Here is a 7,722-nt window from a genome sequence, read left to right as displayed (position 1 = left end):
GTTTCATGTTTTCACAATATACGTTACAAATTTTCTCAAGTTGGATTAGTGAATTCCTAAGTGGCAATAATGAATCCCACCTCACAAATTACATTTTTTTAATCACAATTAAGGAACATAGTCCTTAACTGGGACTTCAAAATTTCACGGTCCGTAATTGGGATTAATGGTCTTAGCAAGTCCTTAATTGTCATTCTCCTTTTATTTTATTCCTTTTTATCAACCAAATAGCATTGAGTGTCTTTGTAGCATGCAGCTGGTGGACAAAATGAATAATGGAAAAGAGGAACATAAAATCAAACATAATAATAATAACATGATTGTATTGTTGCCAATACGGTTTAGATGGGAAAGTTGGGCTAAAGGGTATTAGGATAGAGGCCTTGGTATTGGCCCATTACATTAAAAGTGGCTAGGCCTAATAGAAGGCTTTTATAAGATCGTGAATTCTCATCTTGTATTTATTTGTGAATTGTGATTGTCAGGTTATGAGGTTTTACAATGAAAGTATGAAGTTGTTTTAAGTAGCCAAAAGAAAACTTGAACAAAATTAAATGAAGAACTAAGTTATGGCTAGCAATTTAATGACATTGTCTAATTAATGTTAATATATGCATAAGTTGAAGTTCCATTTTATGTCAATCAATGGTGATCAAATCCATTTTATCTAGGAAGAATGGCAGCGAGGGTTCATAGAAGAGAAAAAAGTAGTGAAGGCTTTAAACAACTGAAGGTTAATATATGCATAACTTAATCAAAGGTTCACCAGTTGACTTATATATGGATGACTTTCACTTATTTAGGGTTCTTGTTGCTTTTTTTTTTCCTCCTTTAGAGGTCATTACTGCCATTCACCATCAAGGATGATGAGAAGGTGACGACTGGAAGTGTTGCACGAGAGAAAAGCTTATTATTGTTGATCCGGAAGAAGAAGGATGAAAAGGAAGATCAAACATATGATTTTTCTCTTTTTTTAAAAAAAAAGGAATTTTAGTAAACGCATATCAAAATTTATTTACCATTAAGTTCCTTAAGACTTTAGACTTTTTTTTTTTTACATTTTGTGGGACTTCTTGGTAATTAGAATCTTTCTATAGGGCTCACTGTAATTTTTCCTTTTATTTTTTACAACTATCTATTATTTGATATTATTTAGTTATATTATTTGAATGGTAAGCTTGTTTAAGGGTAATGGAGTCATTTTCAATCATTAGTCCACAATTAATTAATATCTTATGTTGAAAACCATAAGAACTTTGAACCCGCAGTTAACTTTATAAATAGTCATAATTTTTGGGTTGAATCTAGGTTCCTATAGCCTGACTATGAGGTAGTAGCTATAGATCATCTAAGGGCCACCTGTTATGGCATTGAAATAACCTTCCTTATTTGATAACTTGACCATAAAGTAACTGTAGCCAATATTGATAATCCTTATAACTCCTTTCTTTACCCACATGCTCTGCAATCATGATTCTAATGCCTTAAAGCCAATGCTTCTGTCAAGTAACTTGATGATGACAACTTTTTCATGAGCCCTACAAAGTCTCTTCTTAACCTTAGCCAAGAAGATAAAGGTAGGGAAGTTCCTCTTGGGTTTTCAATGATCTTAAAATCTGGTTCACCATGATCAGTATTACCATTCTGGACTCCGTCATTGATGCTTTCATCTTTCTTATCAATCGCATCATCTGATGAGTCATCATACCTATTAATACCTTTTAGCTTATTTACAAATGATGGCTTTGTTAGGGGTGGTTTTGTTTCTTTCAATCCTAACTTTGGCCATTATCCTAGGATCTAAATATTATTATTCTTATCCTTATCAGTATTCTTGATCTTTTTGGAACTATGAGCTAACGGGTAGTCTTCTTCCTCAAATTGAGCGTGGTTCTTTAAGGTGCCAAAGAGAGCCATTTTTGAAACGAATGAAAATAAAATAACAGTTGTATTGTTGCCAATACGGTTGAGATGGGAAAGTAGGCACAAAGGTATTAGGCTAGAAACCTTAGTGTTGAGCCTATTGCATTGAGAGTGGCTAGCGCCTATTTATTAAAAGGACTCTTTTTGGTTTTTCCTTTCTTTTCTTCTTCTTCTTTTGGGGTCCAAGGTCCTCATTGCCATTCACCATAAGGGTGACGAGAAAGATAAGGGTGAGGGTGATGACCAGAAGTGTTGCATGGGAGAGAAGCTTATTCTTGTTGAGGAAGAAGAAGGATGAAAAGGAAGATCAAACTTATGATTTTCACTTTTTGAGATAAAGGCATTTTAATAAATACATATCAAAATTTATTTACCATTAAGCCCATGGGACTTTAGACTTATTTTTACATTTTGTGGGACATCTTGGAAATTAGAATATTTCTATGGAATCTCAGTGTAAGTTTTCCTTTTGACAACTATCTAATATTTGATATTATTTATTTATATTATTTGAACCATGAACTTGTTTAAGGGTAACGAAGTCATTTTTAGTCATTAATCCACAATTAATTAAAATATTATATTCTTTTTTTATCTTATCACGTGGTATCTTAAGAAACCTGATATTACTACTTCCCGCCCTAACTAATCTAAACCACTATTGTGTGGTACCATTATTACTATCATGATTTCATGGATATTTTGGAAAATGCTTTCAATATTTTATTTAATGTGATCGCATATTTTAGAAATCAAACTAGAAATTTTAAAAAAGTTTAGAACTTCCTGATTGGCGACTAGCTAGGTACTCCCTTCGTTTTTATTTGTAAGAAAAACTATCATTTTTTACTTATTTTTTTATATAAGCAAAAGTATCTATTTCAATGAGCATTTATTATACATTTTTAAATTACCCTTCATAATTTACATTAATGAGAATAATTAATGCATGCTCATATTGATTAACATAGAATATTTTAGTTTAATTTTTTTATTTTTAAATATAATTATTATGGTTAACTAATTTTTTTAAATTGTATAATATAATTTTTTATATATATAAAAACAGGGAGTATATATGCAAAACGCTAGGATCCGCATGAATCATGAATACACATATAATACATATTATTTAAATATTGTTTAATATAAATAAATGTTTGAAAGCCGACTTTTGGAAAATTGACGGTCAAAATGAAAATAAATTATGGGCAGGAATATTGTTTATAAGATAAATATATTTCTAATCGATAAAGACTAATGAGTGCCGGCGATTTACTTGACTTGAGAAATGATAACTCGTTCGATTGTGGAAACGTTTGCTTGGTGACAATAACATCATCGTGTCTTCAAGGAGTGAAAAATGATAGAAAATAAATGGGAGAATATTTAGATAAAAAAAATTTTTTCAGGAAAAAAGTTGACCAATCGGCCGTTGCTAGTTGCCCAACAGTCACATGTCCTTTGTTAATGCCTATTGATTATTTTTCATTAAAATAAATTATAAAAAATAATTTAAAAAATGTATAATAAATGTTTAGTGAAATGAGTGATGTTACTTATAAAAAAATGAAAATAAAAAATGATAATTTTTCTAATAATAAAAAATGAAGGGAGTATATGATATGTGTGCTGAATCCATGACAATATAGAAAATAGCATCCAAATAGGCAAGTTATTGGGATAGTCAAATCAGGTAGGCCCTAATGTATTACTCCTTCTATCCTAATTTATACAAGAAAGGGATTAATAAAATTACACATATCAATTTATAATTTGAATTTTTCTTTTCCCAAATCACTCTTTATTAATGAGAGGGTGGAGAAAATTTTTTATTTACGGAGTGAAATAATAAAGGATAATGTTAAAATAATGATCATTAATAAAATCTTTTTTATTTTCAAAACATTTTATATTTGTTACACCAAATCACTTCTAAAAATATCTTATAAAATAGGATTGAGGGAGTATGTAAAAAGAGAATGAGTTGGCATTAGTTTTTTTCATCATTTAAAAAATAGGTTGAGTGTATGTTTATCAAGCAACTCATTCACCTCATTTCATTTATTTAAAATTTTTTATTGGAATTTCAAGTCAGTTTAAGCACATTACTTATAATAGGGGAAATGACTTTTTTTTATTAAATAAGAAGAATAATGATCCTGTAAGACCCAAAATCATCAAAGACTTTGATATATATTTAAAAAAATAGTAATTGATAAAAATTTCCATGTATACAAAGTAGAAAATCTTAAAATTAATGATTTCATCTCAGTTAAACATTTTTTTCATAATCATTTTTATTTGGTCAAAATCAATTTTCCGTCTGAATATATACGTATCCTTGGAAATCATTTTTAATTGGTGCAGTCAATTGCTTTGAACACTTATCACGTTGAATCCGGAACCTGGATAGTTTCACTTTTAAATGACTGCTCGTCCGTTTGAAAATATAAAATAGTTTAATTAAATTTTATTTTAATAAAATAATTACCCACTTTTAAACTAGCCATATCTTTTATATTTACTCATATTAAACACCCTATAATAAATATAAAGTCATTCATCAATATGGACACTTTTGAAAAAAAGACAATGATTATATCTTGAAAGATTAAAAATACCTTACATTTTTTAATATCCAACTCTTAAAAAATATATTATATTTTTTAAGAGAAGTAGTAATTAATAATTAATTAATTGGTCAGACAAGTCACATGTCATTCAAATTTTGAATTTAAAGGAAGTGTAGTTTAAATTTATGGTTGGCCCAAAATTCTTGTAATGGTAAATTAATTTATTGTGCAGGAGACATGATTATTATTATATTTTATTGTTTACTCAACATTGATTTTAGATGCCACACGCCTAGTTCACCTATTAATATTAAAAAAAAACACATGCCTTATTTCTCGGTCATAGGATGGACTTATTGAATTAATTATTTTTTTAATTGTAAGACAGATGCTTTAAACACTGATTCATCCAAAATATGCGTAGTTTCAATATTGAATTAACTGATAAGAACAGAATTAACCATTAATTAGTTAGTTAAGTTGAATTAACTAACATGATAGTAGATAGAGAAAAGACATATGTGATATGTTCAATAAAAATATAATATTTAATAATATTAAATATAAATTAATTTGATATTAATAAAAGTAAAAAAAAAAGTAAAAATTAGCTATGAATTTTGTTGTAGAATAAAATTAACTAAAATAGTATTACATAAGATTTTACCTAGACGACTTGAAATATTCTAATTAAATAGATTATAAATGATTGAGGTACTTAATTTACATAAAATTTCTCCTAACATGTGTAGCCTTTAAAATGCAAACACGAAATTAAAGAAAATTATTATTTTTATATTACCAAAAGGGTAAGGAACTTGAATTGTCAACCCACCACATCATGTTTTCTTTAATTAAATTACTAAAAAAAAATACAACAGCTTTGAAGAGTGTACTCGTTCCTATTTTTATTACAAAGTGTTTAAAAAATTTTGTCCTTAATATAAGTCACATAGATAGTTATTAATTAACACTTTCTTATAATTTTATCCCTGTTCAAATTACTAAAAGGAGATTTAATTCTATTTGAATGTTTTTACCTAACTTCTCAAATCTTGTGTTTCTTTCTCTAATAAGGGAAAATTTGAAGTTCGAATATTTTTAATTTTAAGACAGATTTAATGAGCAATCTTCCTTAGGTCTAGTAAGATGATTGAAACTTAAAATGACTTCATATAACAGAGACAAGAAGGACTACTTAATTAGCATAAATTTTAAGATGAAATGAAATTATGTTATGTTTGAATGTATGTAAATTTTGATTGATCAAATTTATTATTTAGGTAATTAAAATATGCAGATTTGAATTTGACCCAAATCTTACCTCAATTCTTTTATAATTTTAAATTATTTCTAAAATCCTATTATTTCAAATCACAAACACCATTGTTAATAGAGAATGGTCTGGTGTCATCATCCAAGTCTTATTCACAATCCTGGGATTGTTGTAATCATCTTGTGCTAATTTGTAGGCATTGTTTGGGATCAGACAGTTGGTGTCCACCGAGACTAATTTGCCATTGCCGATCGAGATGGGACCATTGGCATCGTTTGGGATTGAACAACTGGAGTTGATTGAGATCGGGTCGCACCCCTAATCAAGACCTGACTATCGATATCCTTCGAGTGTCTTTAAATTCAAATATAAAATTTGAATTTGAAATTTGAAATTTTATTTAAGATGCAAACAAAAAATTTTAATATTAATTTTAAAATTTTATATTATCCACCTAAAAAATTTAAAATCTATGAATTTTAAATGTATGATTTTAAATATGAGATTTCAAATTCAAATTGCTCAACTCAAATCCACCAATCCAAACACAACCTTAGAGAATTGAGAAATATTTTCTCTTGTTTTAAATTATAAGATATTTTTTATTACTCTTATGTTTAAAATATAATATATATTTAATTTTGATACAAAAAGTAGGTAATCTTTAATTATATTAAGTATTTCTTAAAAATAAAATTTAATTGAAAATACATTGCATTTTAATTTGAATGGATGTAACTTAATAAATCTATGTTATATGCAATGTTTTTGAAACCCGGACCGGACATCGAATCGGAAAGGGCAGCGGGTCAACGATTCAATCGGTTGGACCGGCGATCGAACCGGTGAGGTGAATAAAAATTAAATAAAAAATAAATATTTATATGCATATATATATATATATATATATATAAGACATTGGTTTGACAAAAAAAAAACAATAATCTATCAAGCAACACCACAAATTCACATTGCATAACATGTTCTAATTGCTCAAAATCTTAAACAATGACATCACGAATTCAAAATATAGTCTCAAACATGTTTTTTTAATTGCTCAAAGTCTCAAATAAAGATACCACAGATTCAAAATATATGTCTCAAAAACATATCATTGCAAAGTTCACACATATTATAATTCATAAGTTTAAATTTTCATGGCTTATCAAATATTGGGGGATCTTGGTTAATCTAAGCATGTGCAGGCTCAAAGGCATCAACATCTTCACTAAAGCTATCAACATCCTTGAGAAAATAATTGTAAATCAAGTCCACCAATAGCTTCACCATGTGCCACGTTGCCTCTTTGCTCATTATCTCACAAACAAACATTCAATGTATATAATCAATTAATGAGAATCACATGATAAGTGATAAAAAAAAGTGAAAAACATTAAGTAAAAAATACCAAACCTTCCTTATCCTCTTGATGAATGATAGCTTTTGGTAGCACTGTGTCACATAAATGAGATCTCGTTCTATATCATCAATACTGAGCAAAGAACAATCATCTTCTTCCATTACCCAATAATCAATTTGATCAATACTTTCATAATCAACAAGGGTCCAAAGCTTTCTTCTTGTTAGCAACTCTATAATAAACACACGATAGTAATAAAGTATAAGGATTTATATAACTTATTTTTAGAAACTACAAATGAAAAGCAAATTGAATATTTCCTATTCCTTAATCGAAAATTGTAATGATATAGACAAGATCATTCAATCTTTCATGCTCCACTTATTCCTTTTCTGAAGTGTATTCTTTCAAAGACACTCCAGTTCCTTTCACAGCCCGAGGAGATGCAGTTTGGCCTAATATCTTAACAGCCAAGTCTTTAACATTTGGACAGCTGCTCCCAAAATGCTTCCACCATTCATCTATCATGAGAAAAAATAAGTCATTAGAATATTTTAAGATAAAAACAATAAATATCAAAGATAAAA

Source organism: Prosopis cineraria, unplaced genomic scaffold (genome assembly GCF_029017545.1).
Source record: "Prosopis cineraria cultivar Desert tree isolate PC_DT_omini unplaced genomic scaffold, ASM2901754v1 PC7, whole genome shotgun sequence".
In the NCBI taxonomy this organism is placed as follows: domain Eukaryota; kingdom Viridiplantae; phylum Streptophyta; class Magnoliopsida; order Fabales; family Fabaceae; genus Prosopis; species Prosopis cineraria.
This window is presented reverse-complemented; position numbering follows the sequence as displayed.